The sequence below is a fragment of the Crotalus tigris genome, unplaced genomic scaffold (assembly GCF_016545835.1).
Source record: "Crotalus tigris isolate CLP2741 ecotype Arizona unplaced genomic scaffold, ASM1654583v1 scf7180000024472.5447098, whole genome shotgun sequence".
In the NCBI taxonomy this organism is placed as follows: domain Eukaryota; kingdom Metazoa; phylum Chordata; class Lepidosauria; order Squamata; family Viperidae; genus Crotalus; species Crotalus tigris.
The window spans coordinates 5,049,304-5,073,311 of record NW_024100643.1 but is presented as its reverse complement, the minus strand read 5'-3'; the positions used below and the strand labels follow the sequence as shown (position 1 = coordinate 5,073,311).

The window sequence follows — 24,008 nt, the reverse complement described above, 5'->3', positions numbered from 1 at the left end:
TATACATGACGAGAGGCCCTAGCAAGGTTTGTTTTGTTTCAACTCAGTATGATGAAATGAGTGACTGTAATTTGTAAATCATGGTTCAATTTTATTATAGTAGGATTTATACCAGACTGGGTGTACTCTTGTTAATCCTTAAACCCAGATTAATACAATACAAGTGTACAACATGTAGTGCCCAAATAAACTATGCTGGTTCATTGTGGATGGACTAACTCATATATTATGATAATGTTTGGATTCCCCAAACATGCTGAAATACCAGTTATCCAACATCATATTGGCCTAATCTAGCTTATTGTGTGAATTTAGCCTATTTAGTAACGTTAGTAACTTAGTAACTAACAAATCAAAATGCGATTTGTTAATCCAGAAATTATGTGAACTAGGGCACTATAATATTATTAAAACATGTCATGGGTTAGCACAGTTTGAACAACATATAGACAAGCTATAGATAAGAATGTAGGAGTTGAGTTAAGTTTCTGCAAGTTAGAAATGGGCATGGATAAGTACTTCACTGCCAAAGGTAACTTGGCTCCTATCAGTATAAGTTTAGATGCATTCTGAAAAAGTCAATGTCTTTCAGTTAGAGGTGGCATAAGTATTAGATTTTTGGGAGCTAGTTTAATTATTGTTTATTTTTTGGTGAGTGTCATGGAAGAAGGGACATATCTGACAGGCAAGCTTTTGTGAACAATAAATCCATTCAAGTTTCCAGGGGATTCAGAACAACAAAAATACAGTAGATTCATAGTGAGCCTGTTAGTCAGAAAGTTGAGCAGTTGTAGTCCAATGTGTTTGGACAATAAAAGCTGGCCACTGTGATCTTTAGTATCAGAATACATCTTTCTTGGCACCCATTCACAGTTAAAATAACTTACATTAAATTACATGTAATTTTTAAAAGTAAGATTTTTTTTTTTAAAAAAATGGAAAGTTGGCATGGATGCAGAGCAAAGAAAGTATCCAACATCAGTATCATCTTAATTTCAAAAATTTATCTCGATCTTATTTCTTAGAAATAAAATAAGGGTTGTATGTAATTCACTGCTTAGGGTATCTCCTTGTACACAAAAAATGAAATCAGGAATAGGTGGTAGCATTTTGCATGCGGTGGCGGGTAGAGAGTGATGGTACATAACATGCCTGTAAATCAATGCTTTATAACTGGTTATGTTCTTCCATTGCAGCCATTTTGTGAATGGACAAGTGTTCCTAGCAGCACAAAACTTTAGGGACCCTTGCTGTTGAAAACTGGGGACTGCCATCACCAGGTTGCTTGATGATGTGTGATATTTTTGTAGTGATTCTGGAAGGTTATAATGTTAAGTATGTGAAATATTGGAAGTTGGAAAGAATTTTGCCAAATTATATTAAGAGACCCTTTATTAGAAGTTGTATTTGTTTTGTTTTGTTTATCACAAGTTTGCAAAATACTAGTTTGTAAAAAAGAAAACTAATGGGAGATATGGTAGCAGTCTATAAATATTTAAAAGACAGTCACATCCAGGTGGAAATGGCCCAATTCTCTGTTGAAACTGAGAATAGAATAGAGACTAAAATAGACTGAAATTAAAGAGTTCAGAAGAATTTCCTAATGATTAAAGCTGTTAAAGCAGTGAAACAGCCTACCTTGAATAATGATGGTGGATTTCAATGCCCAGAATTCCCCAGCCAGCATGATTTAAGCATAGCTGGCTGGGGAATTTGGGGAGCTGTAAGTCCACACATCTTGGATTTGCAGAGGTTGAAAAACATTGTATTACAGATGCATATCGGTGCTTTGTTGTGTTATGAGTTCTATTTATTGCACTGGAATAGTTGTGCAAAAAATAAGGATTGGTCTGCTATCTGCACATGGTTTGTGGTTAAGGATGTTCTTTTCTCACAGAGTGTGCAGTAATTCTAAGCATGGCCTTTTTGGGCCACAATGCCCTGTTTTGTTCATGAGAAAAGCTAGCGCTAAATTCCCACTAAAACTTATTTTATTCTTTTGGGGTTGAAATTGGTCAGGTTTTCCAGATGTGGCTGCCTTGCCCAGCAGTTCAGTGGTGAGGAACATGGGAAGATGTACTTCATCAATCTCTGCATGGCTGCACTCAACACTAATGTTGATGAACTACAACTCCCAGCATCCTTCACTGATCTGCTATAGTTAGCCACATCTGGAAAAGTGTTTCTTAATTCTGAAAGAAGAGAACAGGGACAGCGGTAAAGGAGATTTCTCTTGGTTTCAAAACTTTTTGGACAGTCATTTGTCTAACATGGTTGAGGGTCTCCTGCTTGAACGGGGGGTTGGACTAGATGACCTCCAAGGTCCATTCCAATTCTGTTATTCTTTCCTGCCATTTCCCATTGGAGGTTCTTAAGCAAGAATTGGATGGCTACCAATTTAGTACATTCTTGCATTAACTTCAATTCTTACATCTCATAGTTCCCTGAGCATTTCTTTTAGATGAGACTATCTTGGATTGGTCAAATACGCTGCTCCTTGGTCCACTATTGCTGTATATATGTAGGTTGGTCTATTTGTGGATGGACTTTGCTACATAGAGAAGTCTATCTCAGAAATAAAATATATGATCCCAAATTCTTAGAATGCTAACATATTCTTTATTATGTTCTGTGCTCATCCAAACACTTGATGATGTTAGAATGTTTCTGCCATGCAGCTAAATTTGGGCATAAGAGGGTGGGAGTGATTTGAGGACAAGGTTAGCAGTTGTCCTAGCTTTTACATATTCAGTCACTGTATACTGTATCCTGCCTTTCTACTTGTTTCAATAGCACTGGGGAGGGTGATGCAACCATCTCAAGTGACAGATTGTTGTAGGTGGGTAGCAAGGTATTAGAGCAGAAAGCAGTGTTCAAGCACACTTCTTTCAGGTATATTGGAAAACACTGTTCCATCCCACTCTTTTTTTTTTTTTTCATTCTGGGTAAAGCGGTCAGGGGTACTTGCCAATCTCCATTATATATGACCCAAATTCCATAGAACTGAATCGGGATATGTGAAATCAAAGGCGGGCCTTATAATAAGAGTGGCAGCCTTTCATGCTCAATTTGCCAACTGCTGTCTAACATTTAGCATCAATTTTAGATTACAAGGACAGACCTTAAGGGAAGAGGACTTACTGACTATTGCTCCCTTCACTTTTCCCTTACTTGCCATTTACTTTAGATCAGAAGTCAGCATATAGTGTATAGTTGCCAAGGTGCCTGTCGCTCCCAGAATCAGCTATGATCTTAAATGCCCTCATTTCAAACAATGCAATGTAATATGGTGCAGTATAATACTTAAAGAGAAAAATCTTTCAAATCTTGTAGAAACCACCAAATTCTGGAATGTTTTTGTACTTTCACGTGAATTCTCATCTAAGAATGCTGAAAATCTGCAAGGTTAGGTATGAGAACTATGTAATCTCTCCCAAGATATAGCTTAGCTCGGACAATCTGGGATAGGAGCCCCAAAATTTAGAGTGCAATACAAGAATATAAAAAAGTGCTATTAATTCAGAACAAATCATGCATAGCACCTTGTTTACAATAGTGACAGTCTGGAGACCACTATGAAATAAAGTATAGAGGTAATACGAGTCCTCTTTTAGCAGCCATTCGAAGTTATAACGGTACAGAAAAAAGTGACTTATGATCAGTCCCCACATTTATAACCTCTGCAGCATTCTCACAATCATGTGGTCAAAATTTGGCTGCTTGGCAACTAGCATGCATTTATGATATAGCAATCTGAAGTCTGTGATGGCCATTTGTGACTTCTCAACCAGCTTCCCATAAGCCAGGTCACTGGGAAAAGCCAGATTTGCTTAATGACTAAATGATTCACTTAACTGCAATGATTCTCTTAACAATGGTGGCAAAAAGGTCATAAAATTGGGCATGACTCATCTAATGATCATCTTTCTTAGCACAGAAATTCTAGTCCCAGTTATGGTCATTAATGAAGGACTATTTTTATTGTTACATGGCTCCATCATCTGAATGTATACATCTATATTGCTGCTGTATATGATGATTCTAGTTACAAATTTCTTACATGCCTTTTAAAGCCAACTAAGACACTGCCCATCCTTATGTCATTTTTGGCATTGAATTCTATAAATATATCAGCCCAAAAGGGGAGATAATCCTAATACGGTAGCTATTGTTTATTATGACAAAGGGAAAGATTATACCTGACTGAGAAAACTTTTAAATTCAAACTGGCAGTCTGCTGGATTTCTGGAGTACAAGTACACAGTTATGCGTGAACATATGTGGCTTGATTCAAATGCTGCAGTCCAAATGCTGCAAACTTCATTGATATTGGGACCACAAGCAATCCTGAACTAATATATAAAAAACATTACAATGCCATTAGTTATCTGTTACCCTCCCAGGTATCAATAAGGAATGAAAGGATGTATCTCCAGGAAATGCGGTACTAGCAATTAGTATTGAACCAAACAAATTCCCACTCGGGATGGGGGAACATGGATAGTGCATTATGGATAGAGGGAATATTATCAACTATTATCAAACAAAGTAGGAGTTTATTCGGTATATAAACAAAGTTAGAATTGGAAAGGGAGCAGCTCTTCCTATTTATTCATTTTTATTAAATTTATATCCATCTTTCTCTAGGAGCTCAAAGTGGTATACATAGTGACCCTTTCTCTATTTTTCCTTACAACTGTCCTATGGGATAGGTATGGCAGAGAGAGAGTTTATACAACGTGCTTATCTTGGTTAATTCAGCCATTCAAACTTAATCCAATTGATTACAGTTGTACAATATGCTGAGCTGAGCCACACACACAAAAAAGAGCATATTATATGGGTGCACTACTAGGTCTTAATGAACCTAGTTAAACATGTTGCGTGAATGCGGCTAATAGATAGCCTAAAGCTAAGGGTGGATTTGAACTGATATCTCTCTACTCCTAATGCAACATCTTGTTCCATTAAAGATGGGATTACTTAATCCTTTTATATCAGTACCTCACTACTGTCAGAACTAGTTTATAAATTAAAACAATTTAAAACCCTATTAAAATCATAGGCTAGCAATAACTCCACGCGAAAAGAGAATCTTGCTGCTTGCTATACGGGCAGTCCTTGACTTACAATCATTCGTTTACTGACTGTATGAAATTACAATGGCACTGAAAAAAGTAACATGACTATTTTTAACATTTACGACCATTGAGCATTCCCATGGGCACGTGATTAAAATTCGGACACATGGCAACTGACATGAATTTATGACAGGTTGCAATCTGACAAGCAAACTCAACAGAGAAGCCAGATTCACTTAACAACCATGTTACTAATTTAATAACTGCAGTAATACACTTAACAACTATGGCAAGAAAGGTCATAAAATGGGATAGAGCTCACTTAACTGTTTTGCTTAATAATGGAAATTTTGGACTCAAGTATGGTCATAGATCAAGGACTACCATATTTGAGAGTCAATTAAAATGGGAAAAAAGTAACATTTGACAGAAGAAAATTGCTGCTAGGATGCTTGTATCCTTGTAGCATTATAGTCAACCTAGTGATCATTTGAGACGTGCTGAATGCATGGATTTTCATTTCTGACTAAAATTTGGGTTGAAATGTAATGGTAATGACAAGCTGAAAGAATCCCCCCAAGAAGTAATACTTACAATGTTGGTGTTTCTTGGCTCAAAAAAAAAAAAAAAAGGTAGGGAAGACAATGATTTGATGTATAAACATAAATGGATGCACAATATACAGAAAATATAAGGAGATAATACTCCTAGACCTACGTGGGACATTTAGTGAAGGTAGGGTGGAACCCTGGATAGAATTACACTTCCGACTTTTATCATTTCACTCCTGGGATAGAAAGAGTCACTATTAATTTTTGTGAACTCTAGGTGAAACTCCATATTGTGTTCACATATCACATATCACAACTCCCATCAAGGCTAAATTTGTAGATCTCATAGCTTTAGACTGGGCCTCCTTTTAGGTGTCCTTGTTTTTCCTCCCATTTCTAACTTTTTCCAATATTTAACTGATGGAAACATTTATAGCCTTGAATCCTAACATGGGTAGTCCTTGCTTAACAACCACAATTGGGACTGGCAACTTTATTGCTCAGTGCGTAATTGCTAAGCAGAAAATCACATGACTGCAATAGAGTTATTACATCATTTCCCTTTTGGTTGCTAAGCAAATCATTGTGGTTGCTAACAGAAACATTACATGACTACAACTTACAATTTTATTTTCTGTTAAATCTATTGCAAATCATTGACAAAACGTACAAATGGCAATCATATGGTCACAGGATGTTGCAACAATTATAAATGAGCAACAATTGCAAAGTGCCCAAATAGCAATCATGTCACTATGTGATTTGTGATAGTCATAAATATGAAGATTGGTTGCAAAGCTATTTTTTTTAATATGGTAGACTCAAATGATTACTAAACAAGGAAGTTGGTAAGCAAGAACTACCTCTACACTACTTTCTTCTATATCACTTTGGGTGCTCCTAATAAAAGTATTATCTGACTATAGAATTTGATTTTTTTTGATGGACAGACTGATACCTGTTATGATATTTTTTGAATTGTGAAATTTGTTATTGTAATCAGTCAAACAATCTTTTATGATTGTAGACTGCCATAAATATCATAAGTTGGCTGCAGAAACAGGGCTTTAAAGCAGGAACAGCTGATGCACACATACACATACAGTATGCCTTTGGATACCAGTTGCTTGGAACATAGTTATTCATTCATGCTCTGCTTCTAAAATGTCATAGAGTATTGGTAATTAGGTTGGACACCCTGGTAAGAAAACGCTGGGCAGGTGGGCCCTTGTTCTTACCTAAGGGCTGCAAGGAATTTCGTAGACTAACTCTATCAAAACCCAATCACTGCATCACACAGGCTAATTATTTAAGTCAAGAGAGCTATCTGGAATCATTGGCCTAATTTCTAAAGCCCTCTGTTAAGAAATCAGTTCTCTGGCAAAAAAAATTATGTCTGTTCTCCAGGATGGGGAAAGTGTTTGTGAGATTAAAAGTTTGGGTGAGAGTGCTGAGAACAGAAAGAAAAGGAGATCTGAAAAGGATTCTATACAATTTGCTTCTGAGTAGGTATTCTTAGCTTGTACTGTACTCTCCAACCAGCTCACCATATAAGAATAAGCATCTTCCTTGTTCTGCTCTTATGGATAATGTTGCTATTATCTCCTGGTTAGCAAATAAAATACGGGTAGTTATAGTGCTACTGAGCAAACTGCAAGATAATGGATATTTCAGTTTCTATACTTCTCTTCATCATTTGAAGACTTGAGCCAAACATGAAGCAGAAAGTAGCAAAATTTTGACATGATACTGTTTATGGTATCACTTCAAATTAAATATAAGCAGATGCAGTTTTTGAATTATTTTAAAAAAGAAAAATCACCTATTCTAGTAGATAGTACTTAAAGGAGAAAGGATCTATCTAGATTATATAACAGATCGGAACATAATGCCTGCAGGTGATAAGATGTCTGCTGTTTTAGTAAATGCCATGTATAAGTCTACAACTTTGATTTAAAATTAAATCTTTTTACATGAATGAAATTTCACAAAATTGCTGACTTTTGCAACTTGCAAGATATTGGCATTCCACAAAACATTTTGCAAAATACCAGGATTACTGAAATCCTGGAAACACTCTGATATTTAGAATACTACATAAGAAGATACGAAACCTTAAATATATTATTGCAAGTGGATTTTTTTTCTCCCTTTATAACCTAGAGAAATGTTTTATCAATGTGATTTGCCATACAGAGTAGAAAGTGGAGCAGCCCATCTTGGTATATTGTTGATTGGAATCCAGATATCAATGTTGCAGGGTATTCTAACTTGTTTGAAAGATATGGAGCCATATCTCAATCAATGGTCAGAAGAAGAATCTACTTGACTCTGCTAAAACAGAAGTAAAAGTAAGGCACCAGAGCATTTAAACTCTTAACGGGAGCTCATTGCAAGAGAATGGCATACTGGTGTATATGAATACAACAGATAATTCTTTCAGAGCTTGTTGCTTGAAGTGGTATGATTGGGTACACAAACACACATCACAAACACACACAGAGGAGAAATTTTGAACTAGCCAGATTTTATATATGAGAGTTGGCTGTGTTAATATTTTCCAACAAAAGCAAAATGTCTTGTAGTATAGTGGAAAGCTAACAGACCCATGGGTATTTTTGACCCTTAGGTAAGTTTGTGAAAATGTATACCACAAATCTTTTTTGTGGGATAAGACCATTTTTTTTAATTCTTCTCAGGTAGCATTGTCTAGCATATCCCAGGATATACCCTTTTACCATTATAATACAATAGCATAGATTTCTGGACCACATTCTTAATGGGAGAATGGTAACAAGCAGTTAAGAAATATGTGGTACTTGGTCCTTTCTGTACGTGATTTAAGGTTTCCACCTCCATTTTCTTTTTCTGTTTTCACTATTTCAATGCCCCCGTGCCTATGACTAGCATATATCCCCTTAGTTACTTTTTCATACATCAAAGGACTTTATCATTTACTCTCATAAAAAAATTAAATTAAAAATTAAAAGCAGTTACCTCTACTCCTCCAGCTCCAACCCCTCCCTCAAAAAAGCTTAAAAGGTTTTCTCTCAGAAGAACTGAAATAATACTTTATAACAGAACCCACTATGTATTATGCTGGCATGGCCTCATCTGCCAGGATAATAATATAGCAGCAGGAAAAGTCTGCATTAAACCCTTTTGCAGAATTGTACATCATTCTATTAGTAGAACCCAAACAGTTTCTGCCATCCTAGCCCAGGGACAATCAGGGAATGCATTCCAGTGGTTGACGGGACTGAAGGACATACGAGAAGACCAGAGCCAGAAGCAGATGAGGGCATTAATTCTCTTTTCCAGTCATCCTGTTTTTCTCTCTCAACCTCTTCTCTCTCTTTCAATCTCTCCCCCCCCCCGTGTGCGTGCGTCTGTCTCTCTCATTCTGCTACATAGTGGACTATTAAAAAAAATAAAGGCAGAAATTAGAATCATTAGTTTCAGGATGCTTTGAAATTAGACCAAAAGTCTCATTAAAGAAAGCGTAATAGCTGCCTGGAGCTAACTGGTTGCGAATTGGCCATCCATAGTTTAAAGCAGTGATTCTTAACATGGGCCATATGTCTCCCCACTTTAGGGACCATGGCGTTTTTCTAGTATGGCATGGACTTTATATGATTAATAATTATCCAATTAATAATTGGATTAATAAGCATTGTTGATGATAAAGTACCATTTTTCTAGCTAACAGTGATTATGACGGGGGTCAGAGAAGTAAATGAGGTTCAGGAACCCACAAGCAAAAAGAAAAAAGAGAATTCCTGCCTTCAAGTATAATCCAAACAAAATTCATAGTTAGATAGAGAACAGATAGTTCTCAACGTAAGTTTCTGAATTGATACTGGAAGTTCCATTAATAAGTTATGTGGTCTTTGTGAGTCACACTTAATTTTACAATGTCAGTTGTTAAGAGAATCTGGCTTCTCCCTTTAATTATATTTGTTGTAAGTTCTTTGGGAAGTAAATGGGGATCATGTGATCCCAGGATACTGCAATCATTGTGAATAAATGTCAGGTGCCAAACAACCAAAATTTGATCATGAAGCACTGTGACAGTCGTATGTGTGGGGACCAATCATAAGTCACTTTTTTCAACACTTGAAACAGTTAATAAATATGGTAGGTGTAAGTCGAGGATTATCTTAGTTTGTTCCAGCCACAGTATCTGCCAATTTGATGGTACAGTTTGATGCAGTAATGTGATCATGAAATATCTTTTGAGATATTTTGTTCAGTTTGGTTTTTATTTACCAGGAGGCTGATGCTTCTGTAGTCTTATGTTACTTTTTAAAACTCAGATGTTTATCTGTATTAGTTTTCTAAACAAAACAATATTGAAGAAAAAAATAGTGCTATGAAAGCAAAGTTCCCTTCTCACATAAGTATCTTTGCAAATATTATGACTGCTTTCTTCATATGTTTGGTTTCTTGTTGCCTTTTGCTACTTGCCACAGATGAAGTGAATGATCCCATAAAGCTGATTTCCAAAATAGAATAGAAGCAAGTAGAGTAGAACAGAACAGAACAGAACAGAATAGAATAGAATAGAATAGAATAGAATAGAATAGAATAGAATAGAATAACAGAGTTGGAAAGGACCTTGTAGGTCATTTAGTTGAATCCCCCACCCAAGCAGGAGATCCTACACATTTCTGACAGATGACAGTCCAGTCTCTTGAAAGCTTCTAGTGATGAAGCTCCCTCAACTTCTGAAGGCAGTCTGTTCCATTGATTGATTGTTCTCACTGTCAGAAAATTTCTCCTTATTTCTAGGTTGAAACGCTCCTTGATCAGTTTCCATCCATTATTCCTTGTCTGACTTTCAGATGCTTTGGAAAATAGGTTGACCCTTCTCCTCTCTGTGAGACCCCCTCAAATATTGGAACACTGGTATCATGTCTCCCCTGGTCTTTCTCTTCATTAGACTAGTCATGCCCAGTTCCTGTAACCGTCCTTCATATGTGTTAGCCTCCAGTCCCTTAATAATCTTTGTTGCTCTTCTCTGTACTTTTTATAATATGGTGACCAAAACTGGTTGCAGTATTCTAGGTGTGGTCTTACTAAGGCTTTATAGAGTGGTATTAGTACCTCACACAATCTTGATTGAATCCCTCTGTTAATGCAATTTAGGATTGCATTGAGTTTTTTGGCTGCCGCTGCATATTGTTGGCTCATATTTAATTGATTGTCCATTAAGACTCCAAGATCCCTCTCACAGTTACTGTTATTAAGCCTGGCTTCACCCAATCTATATTTGTACTTTAGGTTTTTTTTTTTTTGCCTGAATTTCATTTTGTTAGCTAGGGCCCAGTGTTCAAGTCTGTCAAGATCCGTCTGGATCTTGAGCCTATCATTTAGGGTGTTGGCTATTCCTGCCAGCTTGATATCATCTGCAGATTTGATAAATTCCCCTTCTATTCCCTCATGTAAGTTGTTTATGAAGATATTGAAGGGTACAAGGCCTAAGACGGAACCTTGTGGTACCCCACTGCTCCTTCTTTGTAGACACAGTACCATTAAGGACTACTCATTGAATACGGTTTGTCAGCCAGTTACAAACCCATCTGATGGTGATGCTATCTATCTCACTTTTTTTCTAGCTTACCAAGAAACAGGTTGTGATCTACTTTGTTGCATGCCTTGCTGAGGTCTAAGTATACTATGTCCACAGCATTTCGCTGTCCTACTAATTTAGTCACGTTGTCAAAGAATGAAATTTAAGAATCCAGATTCCAAAATCATTCAGTGACTGATATTGTTCAATGACTGAGATTTGGATTGATGGTGTGGTCTTGCCTAGATTTAATAAAGGTTATCTTTCCCTGGTTTGGTGCCTTCCAAATTGCAGTGTTGACTTGGAATTTTGAGACTTGCGATCCCAATGCAGCTGGAAGCCTTCAAGCTGGGAATGGCTGGCATGAACTACAATGCCAAGATAATATAATCCTGAGATGATGTACATAAAACACAAAACATTAGTAGAAGATGTTATGAGGCAGACATTCAGGCATTGCAATTGCCAAAACAAAATGGCATTTCAAATGAATGTGAAACAACTTTTCTTTAGATTTTTATCCCACCTTTATTACTTTTTTATAAATAACTCAAGGCAGAGAACATACCCAATACTCCTTCCTCCTCTTATTTCTCCCACAACAACCCTGTAAGGTAAGTTGAGCTGAGAAAGAATGACTGGCCCAAAGTCACTCAGCGGCTTTTATGCGTATGGTGATTTCTAGTCTGTTGTCTTAACTAGATGAACAGTTTCTCTTCTGTCAGAGATTCGAAAAACTGAGCTTAAGAACATGGGAATTTTTTTTCACCAAAAGAGACAACAGAAATGGCAGATTAGCTTTTCTAAACTGAAAAAAAAAATCTTCTCTATAGTATAACATGTCAGGTTTGCCTGTGTTTAGTTTGCAATGAGTCACAGATAAAGTGGATTTTAAAACAATGACTCTTTAATGTGCAGGAACAGCCTCAATTTGGGAAAAGAATTTTGAAGAGTACTACCCTAATGAGCCATCCAGACACAGGGCTTCTATTATTGAAGCAGTTCAAAACCTCACTTAAAATTTTCCTCACATTTTTAAATGTTGCGTGTTTGGAACATTGTGAGATATAAACATTTGAAGCTTTTTGAAGAAATATTAAATGGCTTATAGATCTTGGGATCTATAACTCTGGGATCCTATCAAGTGCCCAAATATATTATATGCTAGCAGCTGTCTAATAAGTTGCAGGAGTTTCTTGACCAAATAGCCAAATCTGAAAGCATCCCCTGAAATAGAACATTTTAAAAAGCTACCTACATATCAGTTATTGGTAAGATTGATGATAAAGTGAAATACTCAAATATTCTTTCATTTTATTTATCAGTGCCAGTCAGAGATATCAACTGACATGATGGCAAGGCATCTTGTAAGCCGCCTTAAATCACCATGTGGGAGTAGGCAACAATATAAATTTTCTAAATAAGTAAAACCTGCAAAAACAAATAAATTGGGATATCAAATACAATTTATCTATTTAAAAAAGAGGATATTCACCTACAGGTTTTACAAGAGAGAATCCAGATAATAATTTTAGGGGAGAAATTTGCCTTGGTTCTGTATTGTCTGGAGCAACAGGTATATTGGAACTTAATCTTTGAGCCATAGGGTCTTTTGAATGATGTTGTTTTCTTCTGATTTTAACTCCTGCTGTTATAATCCTTTCCTACCCCCTCCTCAGGAGATAGGCTGCTTTATCCCCTTGGTTAGTAGCCTCTATTTGCTGGCTGAGAAGCCATCTGTTCAGTTTTGTTCCTGAACATGAGATGGACATCAGAGGAAGGGAAACAAATATGAGACCATCCCTTAAAAAAAATTAAAATGTAGAATGCCATCTTTTAAGTTTTGTCAAGCTTCTCTATTTGTACAGCCAAAAGTAAAGTAACAGTAGGGATATTTGATATGTGATAGGGATATGTGCTGAACTCCAGAGTATGTTAGTCAGTTGGTAAGTGAATAACATTTTTTATTATTTTGTTCGTTTCTTAAAGACATTTGTGTTCATAGGCAGGTTTCACTAATTTTGTGAGCTGTTGTATATATCTGGAGATTCAGAGAAAAACTAAGTCTCTTTTCATAATAAGTATAGTCAAATCAATACAGATGTCACACCACACCAGACAACAATGCTGGCTGGGGAATTCTGGGAATTGGTATCCACACATCTTAAAGATGCCAAGATTGAGAAAAATCGCCATAGAGGATAACCGGAATAGTTTTAACCTGATATTTCAATTGGCATAGCATGATTTGCTATTCCATAGCAAAACAAAATTAAAAACTAGTCTTTGAAGTGTGTTGGTGTTAATGATATATAGGTATGTAATATCTTACTGCCGATGCCCTCTGCACAACAGTCTATCAAAGAAATTTCCTTACATTCATGCACTCCACTTGTATTGGACTAAATGCCCATCATTTCCAACGATAAATGCTTACAAGCCCTATTGTTTTGGAAATAGGGTGTTGAATTCTACCACAATGTGTATTAGTGAGCAGGTCCTGAGAAAAAGTAAATGCTACCATTTTCCTTCCCATAGTGACTAAAAATGTGCATCCAGAAAGCCTTCAAAGTTAGCATGAACGCAATCTGACTCTCCACTTGCTTTTCCCCATAATCCAGGGATTGTATATAGCCACTGCATCTAATTGCCACTGGCAGTCTGATGAATCTAATTACTTTTCAAAAATATTTGACCTAGTGGCCGTTATTGCATCCCACAGCAAGCAAATGCCATGGATTGTCTAACTGAAATCATCTGCTAATGACTGTTATTGGGATTGAAGCTTAGGTATTATAGAAAAGTGATGGGGGGAAGCCTTTTCTGCCTACTCTTTCCACACATCATTTTTATAAGTATTAAAGACATCTTAACCCAGTGCTTTCCACTTATGTTTGGCCTACTATTCTCAGAATTCACTGTCAATTTAGATTACAACTCCCATGGTCCATAGTTTATACAAGACTCCACCATTATGACCATAGACGTAAGCCTAAGCAAGAAGATCTGCTTGCTATATTTTGATTTATATTTTAGGATCAGTTCCTTTAGCACATGGCAAAGCAGGTCTCATCATATTCAGAGAAGTGTGAAAATAGTTTCTTAGCATTTAAGAGGGGAATTCAATGCTACCACTTTATTGCGTTCTCATCTGGCTTTGAAATCAAGCTTGTCTCAGGAGAGATTTCTGGGGGGGGGAGGGGTGAAAGAAAGAAGGATTTTGGTTCGTATCCCAATGGTTTAGAAGATATTTAGCATCCTTCCTAACCCAGATCTATTGACAGAAATGGCAGACTTTTTTTCTAGCCATTACAGAGGTGAAGGACAACTCCTCAATATTTTCTTCATGCAGCTTCTGAAATTCCCAGCATCCCTACTTACTGTATCTAGTGGCTATGGCAACTTGACTTATAATCCACTATATTGGGGTTGGAAGGATGTGAGTTGCTTATTTCTGACCAAGGAAGAAATATTTTTATTACTGTTTTTGTTATTTTAGGCATTTTCTCCAGCTCTCAAGATAGCAGAAGGTGAAGAGAGAAAGTTGTTATTGATACTAAGAGTTGTATCTAGTTCAGAGGCAAAGAAGGATTTGAATGCTTGAAACAGCAGATGTTTGTAGAATTAATCTTTCTGCTTCTTTTCCTCTGCAATTCCCCTCCCCGCTATTTTTTTTTTTCATTTGATCAGTTATGATTGTAGCTGTTCTGCAGAGGCTCCATAGCTCAGAAACACACAGAAGATCTCAGCATCTAAAGCTCACATTTCTGGGTAGGACAGATTTGTTTAAAATATTTCTGTATTATAAGACTTCATTTATTTGAAGAGCTGTCCTGCCTAATGTTGGTTAGAGATAAGGAGAACTGTGAGCTTATATTCAATTAACATTATGTTCACTTGTTAATATCTTGATAACAAATTAAATCAATATAATTCCACTACATACCTTCATTGGCATATTCAGCTGAGAATTCTAAATAAGGGGAGAGAAGTGAGTTAAGAATTCTTAATTCTTTACTGCCAGTCACCTTTCATATACAAGTGCTCTTAACTCTTTTTATGCCAAAAGTCTTTCATTCTATTTTGGAGAAAATCCCATTTTTGTCTTTCTTTTCAGCCCTTATTTGCAAGCTCAAACAATAATGAATCAACCCCAGTTGCAATTTGAAGTGTGCTTTGATACGATTCTCTTGTGTGACTCCCCCATGTGAGCTACTGTTCCGCCTGGTTTAACCAGTATTTTAATTCTGTTATTAATCATAATTCCGGCAATAATAACTTTCAGTTTGTTAACTGGTGTGGTAGCTAATGCAGTCCAGCAGCATTTAGTAGAAAACAAGCTCTTTCACCTGAGCGGAAAGGAATCTGTCCAAATAGCACAGGAACAAAAGATTAGCTTTTAATTGACAAGATCATTTTGGAAAACTTCAAGAGGAGGAAGACCAACTTGAATGTAGTTTGGATTGATTACAAGAAGGCTTTTGATTCCCTGCCACATGATTGGATAATTAAGTACTTAGAAATAACAGGAGTTAGTAGAAACATCAGAAGTTTTGTCTAAAGATCAGTAGCACAATGGAAGACATGGTTGCTTATCAATGGTGATAGGTTGGGAGAAGCTGATATCAAGAGACAAATCTTTCAAGGAGACTCACTATCACGACTACTGTTTGTCATTGCACTGATTTGTTCTGTCAACAATACTGAACAAATCAGGCCATGGCTATCAAACATCAAAAATGTCTGCCTTGCTATCCCATCTCCTTCTCATGGACAATCTGAAGCTGTATGAAAAAACACCATCTAAAATAGAATTGCTGCTTAGCACTCTTGGTTTGTTGTTGTTAGTTGCAAAGTCATGTCTGACCCATCGCGACCCCATGGACAACGTTCCTCCAGGCCTTTTTGTCCTCTACCATTTTCTGGAGTCCATTTAAGCTCACACCTACTGCTTCAATGACTCCATCCAGCCACTTTGTTCTCTGTTGTCCCCTTCTATTGCCCTCAATCTTTCCCAGCATTAAGCTCTTTTCCAGTGAGTCCTTCCTTCTCATTAGGTGGCCAAAGTACTTGAGTTTCAACTTCAGGATCTGGCCTTCTAAAGAGCAGTCAGGGTTGATCTCCTCTAGGACTGACCGGTTTGATCGCCTTGCAGTCCAGGGGACTCGCAGGAATCTTCTCCAGCACCATAGTTCAAAGGCCTCAATTTTTTGTTGCTCAGCTTTTTTTATGGTCCAAGTTTCACAGCCATACATTGCAGCTGGGAAAACCATGGCCTTGACTATACGTACTTTTGTTGGCAGAATGATGTCTCTGCTTTTTAGTATGTTGTCTAGTTTTGCCATAGCTTTCCTCCCCAGGAGCAAGCGTCTTTTAATTTCTTGGCTGCAGTCCCCATCTGTGGTGATCTTGGAGCCCAGAAAGATAAAATCTGTCACTACCTCCATTTCTTCCCCATAAAACAAGATATTGCAATAAAGTTTGGACTAAACATGTCATCCTTGCATCAGAAGGGGAAAAATAGTGAAAAACTAAAGGAATTATTAAGCCCCATGAAAACAAGAGCAAGAGTCTGGATGAAGACAATCGCTACAAATACATGGGCATCTTTCAGACTGACAAATTAAGCTCACTGAAGTCTAGAAGGTTAGAAGTAAAGACATCATAAAAGTGAAGATCTTAAAGGCCAAACTCAGTGGAGGAAATACCATCAAGACAATTAACACATTCCAGACATTACAGCTGAAATAATGGACTGGACTCAGGCAAAATTAAAATCCCTGGATAAAGAGACCAGGAAAATAATGATAATGAATCCCTTCTTCCATGCAGTGATGTTGACAGGCTCTACTTACTAAAGAAAATATGTGGGTGTGGATTGTTGTAAATACACCAGACAGTTGAAGAAGAAAGGACATTAGGAGAATATCTAAAAGACAGTGAAGAAAATGCACTGAGACTAGTATACCATGAAGGCTTACTGAGTATTGGAGAGATTACACTGGTCTAGAGAAAGAGCAAATGAAGAATAGAAAAGAGATATGGCAAGGCAAAGTATTATATAATCATAATAATAATAGCTGTTGTTGGAATATAAAAAGTAAAAGCTTAGCACTGGTAACAGTAACTGCTCAAGATCATGCCTTGCCCAATGGCAAATAAATGACCATTAAGAATATCTTGGAAATTAGCTTTTGACTGACACCCAGAGCAGGAGTCCCCAACCCCCTAGTCTGTGGACCAGTACCAGGCCACGGCATGCCAGAAACCGTTCCACAGAAACAAGGAAAACCCCATCTGCAGGATGCAGGCAGAACACAAAACCACGCCCCCTCCGGTCCGCAAAAAAACCTCTCTCCACATAACTGGTCCCTGGTGCCCAAAAGGTTGGGGACTTCTGACCTAGAGAACTTCCCAATTAAGCTGCATTTTTGGGTGTTTGCTTTTTTTTTTAAGTAGCAGTTTGCTTTTTTAAAAAATAGCAGGTAATTATTGTGTGGTTAAGTGGTAACTTGCCTTAATTGTTTGTAGACATGCTTCTGCCCAAGAATGACCAAGATTTTATCAGATAGATTAATCAACAGTTCTTTGTCTTCAGGGCTTTTTACCATTCTCCAGAATACTCAATGATTGCCCCAGTTTGTATGATCAGATAATAAAACAATACAAAGGTTCCCTTGTATCAAAACTGAGAAGTTACAGTTATCAGCACTAGAAAAACAGATGTTAAATTCTGGTTAAAAATATATTTACCAGTCTGGGTCATACCAAAGAAAAAAGTCATACATTTTTTTTTCACTATTTCCAAACAAGTAACATTATTTGCCATATTAAGAAATGTTGTTTACCAAAATGAGAACAAGGTATTTGTATTTCCAATACTCTTATACAGAAAGAGTGAAATGTGTATATCTATAATGCTGTTCTTCCTTATTAAGACATAGAAATATGGCTGTTTTGATTCCACTAGCAGTCATTCACTTCAGCTTGTAACTAAGCAATACTGAATTAGCTTAGCCCCCTCATATTTGGAATTCCCTACAGTTGTACTAAACTCGAATGGTTTTCTACAGTTAGACCAGAAGAATGCCGTCAGTGATGCAAACCACGTCAGCAGACACATGTCTAAGTAGGTTCCAGATACAGACCAAAGGATAGCTAACTACAATAATTGCCAATTACTCATATTTTATCCCATTCCTTATATTAAATAGAAGGGAGTTTCTGAGATTGACTGAATTATATATTCAACAGTGGAAGAGTGAATACAAATGCAATATTAAGAGCTGAAGTATAATTTGAAAATATCTCCATTCTGTTCAATATAAAAACACAGTTATTCCATCCCTCCTTTTATGTTTGCTATAAGTACCTTTTGGGAAGAGAAGGCTGAAGAAAAGACTTCAGCAAGGATGCTTTTTTTTATTTACTAGTGCTTATATATCAAGAATGAACTTTTCTCAAGTTCAGGAGCATTTTTGTAATGGTTTTTGTTATGCAAGTGGATTTGGGTATATGCACACCCATGCAGGTATAAATTAGAACAAAATAGAAAGTGTAGCAATATAGATTTATTTGGTCAACAGTATCATAATTTATTTCAACTTTATTTTGGGGATCTTTAAAAAAATTGTGCCTTGAAATCAGTTTTGACTTCAGGTGATTAACCCCTATAGTTTTCTTGGCAGCATTTTTCAGAACTTACCTCCTTCACAGTGCTGAGAAAAAGTGAGTGGCTTCAAGTCACACAGTTGGTTTTTAGCTAAGAAAGAAATCAGAATCTCCTGGGGTTTGGTTCTGGTATCAAAATTTCTAGTTAGTTTACAAATATACTTTAAAATCTCAGTGTCCCCATCTCAAAATGATAAATGTAAGACTTCTCTCTTGTTGGTTGCTGGTTTTGTAGTATAGGATTGTCGGATGGTTACTGAAAGAACCAGTTGATTTTGAACTATAAAAATGTTGTTTAATTATAATTATGTATGTTCATGTAGGATATACATTGTTTTTACTTAGAATACTTAAGAAACTCTTCCTGCATTTTTAATTATATAATGATTATCAGAAGAGGCTATCTATGTTTTTCTCTTGTTTTTTTTAAAAAACAAGTTATTTTTTCCCCTTTTTATTCTGTCATCCACCCTTCTTATCCTAACATTAAAATCCCCGAGTTTTCTGCCTTTTGAATAATTAAATTCTGAGTTAACTCTTTTCTTCCTTTGATGCAGTAACTGTAATCCATCATTTCATTGTAGTTTTGATATACAAGTGAAAGGACAAAGCTGAATCATAATTCACATTCTCATATCTCTATTAAAAGAGATTGCAGAGTTCTGTGATTGATATTTCTTTGATTGATGATTAACCTGAAACTTGGGTGTACAACAACAGTTGTTGTACTCACATAAATTGCTGTGCCCAAGCAGTAAACTGTTGTTTTTGTTTTTAACTATTTAGTCTTGTCGGACTCTTGGTGACTTTATAGGAAAGCACCCTCCATGCTTCCCAGTCAAGCCCAGCTTTTCTTAATTGTTGAATGTTCAATTTTGCATCAGATTTGATTGTATCCAGCCAGTGTGTTCTTCGCTTGCCCCTTCTTCTTTGTCCACTAACCATTCCTAGCATCATTGCCTTCTCTGATGAATTTGTATGTATAACTTGCCAAAGTAAATCAGATGTAGTCTTATGATTTCAGTTTCCAGTGATGTGTCTGTTTTATATGATTTAACACCTCTCCTTTAGTTACTCTAGCTGTCCATGGTACATGCAGTAATTTACACCAGCACCACAGTTCAAAGGCATCATTTTTTCTTCGATTAGCAAACAGTAAACTACATCATGGCTTTAAGTGACAGTCACCTTCTTCACACAAGATGCTAAGATAATAACTGGTTTTCAGCAACCACCAATTACCCAACTGTACTTTTATCTAGTTAGTGGGTTATATGAACCCAGGCCTTATATCAGTCTAATTTCTTACAATCTTTGATGAGTTTTTTTTTTAAAAAAACTGGCACTATGATGTGAGTATGCATGGGCTAGAGGAGCTGCCATTTTAATTTTCTAAAATACTTAGGGTATAATGGATTTCTAGGGCATTATGGAAGTTTAATAATGTCAGTCAGTGGGAGGGGGGAATCTTCATTCTTATTTACAAAATCTCTTATTTTGTATAACTCTAGAGAATAGAGCAAGATTAAAAATTCAGTTAGAGGGTTGTTGCTGTGTGTCATTTATTACAAATGTGCCTCTATTTCTGTTAGTTCCCAAGTTTCAAGCTGCTGTGATATTTCATTTTGCAAACATTACTGTGTTAATACCTTTAATTTTGTAGATTATAGAAGTAATTTTAAAAAGCTTGTATAACATATCAGTTGTGAGGCTGGTCTATGAATCTGATAGTGAAGGTTCTGATTTCACCTTGTCATGAATTTGCCAGCTGAGCTTTCAGCCTCATTTCCTTCTCCCTGATTTCCAACAGTGGAACAGTTTCTTTCAAAGAAAGAAAAGAAACAGGATGACCCAGAAAAAAACCTGCAATGACCCTCTAAGTTATTCACATTACTTACTAGAACAGTGATGGTGAGCCTACGACATGCGTGTGAAAGGTGATATACCACAATGTTTGGGATGACACACCAACATTCAGCAACATCCAATAACAACTATTCTAGAAAGCAATGCCCTCTTCTCACACAAGTTTCTGTGGAGCACTGGATCAATTGCATTGTTCTCCAAGGCTCGCATCCCTGTGGAACTAGGGCTGAAAAGAGGCCCTTGCCTCTGCTTTAGACCCAGCACTGCTGCCAAGTGCCCCTTGACTAGATAGGGAGAAGATCGAGAATTGTCTCTTCTTGAGTGTGTGTGTGAGATGCACCAACAGAACCAAATTAGGCATGTTCTGAATTTTTGACATGTCAAGCCCAAAGGTTTTGCCATCATTGTACTAGAGCCACCTCCATGGAGAAATTTGTTCAAGATAAATGAATATAGATAGTCCTCGACTTATAACAGTTCATGTAGTGACCGTTCAAAGTTACAACAGCACTGAAAAAAGTGACTTATGATTGTTTTTCACAGTTACGATTTTGAAGCATCCCCATTATCATGTGATCAGAATTTAGATGCTTGGCAGTTGGTTCATATTTATGTCTTACAAGATATAAGTCAATGAGGAAGCCAGATGCACTTAACAACCTGATTACTAACTTAACACCGGCAGTGATTCACTTAACAACTATGGCAAGAATGGTCATAAAACAGGGCAAAACTCACTTAACAAATTATCATTTATCAACAAAAATTTTGGGTTCAGTTGTGATCATAAGTTGAGGTTATACCTGTATTTGCAGAGGTACAAGAATTGAGAAGCTTTCAGCACATTTAAACTCATTTCTTTTTTTCATTAGAAGAGGGGAAGAAGTTGGTATTGGGCCTGAATAAGATGGTGAAGGTCATCTGTGGAAACTGGTCCCCCAAAAAATTAACTTAAATATTCAAAAAAGAAAGATAAGGAAGAAGAAATGGGTAAGGAAGAAACAAAAGGTGGGAGTCAGGCCAGGGGGAAAGAAGAATTTTCTTTTATGAGATTAAGTATCTATCTATAACTATGTACTATGGTTTTGTTAGAGGCACAAGTAGATGCTTAAAGTAAAATGTGTTTGTTTGCTTCTTATCCTTCACCTGGAACCATATATGCAAGTACATAAAAGATAGCTTATATATGTATTAAGAAAACCAGCTAGGGCTTTGTCTACATTAGCAGGATTAATTTTGCGGGCTTTATGTGGCTCCTGTGGCATGTTTAGAACTGTTTCCCACTACTTCAAGTTGCCCACTTTTCAGCTAGATATGTGTTTTTTAAAGGAATTCAGCTTTTGTAAGGCTTAAGTCATCTGTTTTACTTGTTACAGTGCTCTCTAAAGTCTGAAGAAGGAAACTTTGAAGGCCACAAAAAGAATTGTTTGCAAGCCCCTTTTTGTAGCTTTAGTCTACGCCCACAGAAATTGCGACCTATGTAGATAATCTCTATTTAATCCCAGAGTAGAACCCAGAGTTGGAGAAAGGAGGGTAGAAAATCTGCCTATTCCCAGAAGTACTCTTGGTCATGATTTCTATTTCATGAACTCTTATATTTTAGAACAGCTTCTTCGTCCAATTAAGAGACTAATTATTTTATAGAGATATGCTAGCATACGGTATCCTCACCTCGTCCACTGTCTCTAACTTTGCATAGTCCCTCAACCTATGTTTTCAATCCCTAGAGCATCTGAAGATTATGCCACTGAAAGTAAGGTACAACCTCCAAACCTTTTATTTTTTTTATTTTTAAACAAATGGAATTTCCAAACTAATATGCCCTGGGTCTCAACCATCACCACCACCAAAAAAAAACCCCAGATTTTTTTTTTAAAAAAACAATGTCCCTTCCTCATAACAAAAGTCTATGACTATCTAAGGCAGTGTTTCTTAAAGTGTGATCCTAGGAACCCTGCCCTGACACAAGACTTTCTCAAAGGTCCATGAAATGAAAATTATTTGCCAACCCATGCTGAAAAATTAACACAATATTAAAATTCCATAAAATAATTATGAAAAATAGCAACAATGAATTTTATTTTTAATATAATAAATATCTATAGATATCACTCATACAAAAAAAAACTCTTGTGGGGTCCTCCATAATTTTTAATAGTGAGAATGGGTCCTGAGGAAAAAATAAAGTTTAGGAAGCACTGAAGCAAAGGATTGTACTGATTTATTCAAAGCAATTAAGGAATTACACAAAAATAATTCATGATAGTGGCTTCCGCTGTCTCTCTGTAAACATGTATAGTGCACCAAATCAGGCCTTATCCCAAAGCTGAATCTAATGATCTCTGATTCAAATGAAGTCTTAATTAGCATCCTTAAAAATATTCTGTACAATCTGTCCTCACATGTGTTAGAATATTCTGGGCAATTGTACAAGGATATATTTTTTCTGTAGAAAAGCAATTGCAAGGGGAAATCCTCTAGTGAGTTTAATGTCTGTTTTGTTGTGGGTTTTTTGTTTTTGTTTTCCCAAATCTATTGTTATTCACATGAACTGACAAAACATACAGGTAGGTATAATATTCAGACAGAATGGTCCTACAGCTTTTTGTGTCAGTGATAAGGGAAGTGGAGTGGAATATTTCTATTATTGGAATACATGTCCATTAACAGCTGGATTAAATCAATACCCCCTCCTCTTCCAGCCTTTTGTTTGGATTGTGTGCAGTGTATCTATCAAATACAAAACCCTGCAGCCCCATCTTACTTTATCAGTAATAACATATATCCCAGTCCTAGCTCAGCTGGTGCAATTGGGAAACCCTCTACCCAAGAACAAAAGCAAGTATAGAGAAAAAATGGGTGGGGGGATGAGGAAGGTCATCTAAAGGTCTCTCACATGGAATATTTGAAGTATCAAAGCGTAAGGCCAGCTGTCATCCTATTGAGGTAGGCTGTGCAGGCAGGATGGCTGCTGCTTCTTTTTAGTACTTCATTGATTCTTGATAAAAATGAACTACAACTTGCAAGATGCATCATCTTCTTGTTGTTCAGTAGGTGACCATCAAGGTGTTGCACCTCAATTGTTGCAAGTTATTGGGGGAAAACGGATAGGATTGTCGGCATCATGTAACAAGCACAAACACATGGAAGAGGAAAGGCCAAATGTGAGGCTTTGTTGTTGGGCAGGTAGAGACTTTTAGTTTAGTACACAATATTTCTCTTTGAAATATTTCATGCTTTCAAGGCAGAAAATCACAAGTTCAATTC

General features: G+C 36.6%; 1 protein-coding gene across 3 annotated transcripts in view; it reads left to right on the top strand.

The window, feature by feature from the left end:
- The window catches only part of PPP1R9B (protein phosphatase 1 regulatory subunit 9B), a 103,158-nt gene that overhangs the window by 4,271 nt on the left and 74,879 nt on the right, over window positions 1-24,008 (top strand). The window lies entirely within an intron of this gene.